This window comes from Lotus japonicus, chromosome 2 (assembly GCF_012489685.1).
Source record: "Lotus japonicus ecotype B-129 chromosome 2, LjGifu_v1.2".
In the NCBI taxonomy this organism is placed as follows: Eukaryota; Viridiplantae; Streptophyta; class Magnoliopsida; order Fabales; family Fabaceae; genus Lotus; species Lotus japonicus.
Window position 1 is genome coordinate 73,579,403 of NC_080042.1, and position 3,068 is coordinate 73,582,470.

The 3,068-nt window shown below is 40.8% G+C and overlaps 1 long non-coding RNA gene across 1 annotated transcript; it reads right to left on the minus strand.

Annotated features, from left to right (window-relative positions):
* Positions 1–1,470: 1,470 nt before the first annotated feature.
* Positions 1,471–2,346, minus strand: LOC130735664 (uncharacterized). Its single transcript, XR_009018533.1, has 3 exons — positions 2,181–2,346; positions 1,793–2,082; positions 1,471–1,706 (listed from the first exon to the last, which is right to left on the minus strand). It is a non-coding gene; the product is annotated as an uncharacterized LOC130735664 (long non-coding RNA).
* Between the last annotated feature and the right edge of the window lie 722 nt (positions 2,347–3,068).

Sequence of the window (3,068 nt, forward strand, 5' to 3'; positions counted from 1 at the left end):
AAGACTTAATTGCACTTTTGGTCCCCCAACTATCGCCTTCCTGCGAAAATCGTCTCCAAACTTCAAAATTAGCAAAAAAACGTCCTCCAACTATACATGTTGTTGCACTTTTGGTCTGCCGTTTGCCTTCCGTGAGAAAACTAACGTGAGAAGTTGGCGTGGCTCCCTCACGCGTGTCTCACCTGACCATTCAGGAGAGAGAGTGATGATTGGACAAACATGTGCTTCTTACGTGACTCAACCAAGCTACAACGGTCATCTCCTCCCATCATCTTCTTCACCCGACCCATTAAAAGAGGTGTTTTTGATTCCTTGTCTCTCCCTCTGAATCACGATCTGAAGAACGAAGAAGAAGGCTATGCGAGCTCTTCGAAGCGAAGGGTGGAAGGAAATGGGAGGTGGGTCTCAAAGTTCTGGCTCGTATTCTTGTTCACAGAGGAGGAATGGAGGTCCGATTTGTGATTGTAGTTTTGATGCTCCTGTTGTAACATCCTGGACCGATGATAACCCTAGGCGAAAATTTTACGGTTGTGGACTGTTCAAGGTTCGCGTTCTTATCCATTGTCTTCTCCTTGCTCTCATAGATCTGTTATCTGCTCTCTTATGTGCTCTGTTTTTCTGTATTTGCAGATACATGGCAAGAGAGTCTGCAGATTCTTTGTTTGATGTGATGAATATCATAGAGTAGTAAAATATGATAGGTCTGATGAAGAAATTGCAAGGGAGAAGAAAATTATTGGTACACTGTTGAGGAAGATTGATGCTATGAAGAAGAAGGAAAGGCTGTTGGAGATTTCTTTGGGGACTTGTATCGTTTTGATGATTTTGTTGTTGTTTGCTTATGTAAACAAATAGGAAAATTAGATGTTTGCCTAGGTAATTTGTTGTAGTTGTTATGTTGTTATGTATGAAATTGAGATTTTGATGCAATGTAAACTTGTGGTATTTCATGAATGAATTAGAGACCTGTAGTATTTTAGCCATCTCTTTATGTCATTTTTATGTACAATTTGAAATGTGAACATAAACACATAATTGAAAGACTCTGCCAAGATTAAGAGAACAAGGACTCTGCCACTTGTAATGTAACACACAAAATTACAATGCTACTTAGGCCTTCATTTGTCATGCAACACACAAAGTAACTTTGGCACTTAGGCCTTCAATTGTCATGAAGTAACACACAAAATAACACACAAAATTATTGCACTGATTCAACAAAATAACAGTGGCACTTAGGCCTTCATTTGTCATCAAACACCCACAGTAGAGTACACAATTGGCACTTAGGCCTTAACAACATTACAGAAACCATTAAAAGAGTCACATTTCTCAATTGGCACTTAGGCCTAAACCACATTACAAAAACATTAAAAAGAGTCACATTGCTCAATTGTCACTTAAGCCTACTTTGATCCACTAACTTCTCCAAGCTTCCTCTTCTTTCCTCCCTTAGCATTTTGTCCCTGTTTCCCATTGGCTGGCTGTTTCACTTTCCCTTTTCCTTTCCCCTTAGCTTTGTCAGCCTCATTTGATCCAGCTTGAATACTTTGAGCCTGTGGAGGCTGAGACTATGGAGCCTGTGGAGGCTGAGATTGGCTAAGAGGAGGTTCACCATGGGTCTGGCTCACTGGAGGTGCATCCTGAGTTGCATTTTGAGTAGTTTGCACATCCCTATGCTCAGGCTGCAGTAGTGTAGGGTTATCCTGCAAAATTAGAAAATATCCATGAGAACAACAATATTACAAATAGGAATAGATATAAGAATACATGCAATGGACAAGTATCAAACCTTATTCCCTCCAACAGGAACCTCTCTGTCAGCTAGGTCCTTGGCCTTGCAAGTTCTTACATTGTGCCCTTGTCCTCCACATCTTCTACATTTCAGTGCAAAGCCTCATTTCTTCAACTTTGTAGGGTTCTTCTTCTCATCATTTGCCTTGTTTCTAGCCTTTTCTGGCCTCCCAGGAGCTCTTCTTACAAAGGGAGGGTTAAGGGGCGGGGCAGGATCTTCTGGCCATAGCTTAGGCCCATTATTGGGCTTTAATCAGATAGGAATATGTTTCTAGAAAAGTTGATTTCCTGGGATTACAAATTGAACAACGACAATTACAAATAGAACTACAATTAACCATAATTAATTCAGAACTACAACAATTAGAACTACAATTGTAATTTACCTGTAGCTTGGATCCACATAATTCTCAGGGTTCTGGCGTGCAAACCACATACATGCAATGGAGTGTGAGCAAGGAATGCCTGTTAACTGCCATCTCCTACAGGAACATGTCCTTTCTTGCAGATCTACAACATAAGAATTAGAACCATTCCAAATGGCCTGGCATTTGTCAGCTGCTTTCTTGGAGAATTCCAACCTTCAGTGGACATATGGTTGAAGTCTTCCATCTCAGCATCAATTGTCTTTGCTTGACAATCCTATTGTTGATGCAAAACTTCAGCCCCTCTAGCAGAGAAATGATGGGCTTGTCCCCATGCTCCAACACTGCCATATTAAATGCCTCGCACATATTGTTGACCTGCAAATCGCATCTTGTGTCTGTGCTATAGGCTGATCTTGCCCACTGCTTTGCTGGCAACCTCATCATGTCATTGTAAGCCTCTTCACTAAATGCCTTCATCAATTCCATTTCTTGCTTCCACTCCTGCACTGTGCTTGCCCTGGCTGCCTTCCACAATGTCACTTTCAATTCTGATCCTGGATATTTCTTCCTGAAGTTACCATAGATATGCTTCACACATAGTCTGTGGTGAACATCAGGAATGAGCTCCTGCAGAGTAGGAACTAAACCCTGCAAATAAAAACCATTCCAAATGTCAAAACATAATTTAAATAAGTACAAAACATAAATAGGAAGATTAGATTTTACCTTCTGCTGATCAGAGATAAAAACTCACTTTTTCTTCTTAATTTGGTCTAGATCCTCCAACAACAAACTCACAAACCAGTTCCAAGAGTTCTTAGTTTATGCCTCCACCACAGCATAGCATATTGGAAACATTTGATTGTTTCCATCATTCCCTACAGCTGCTAGGAGCTACCCTCCATA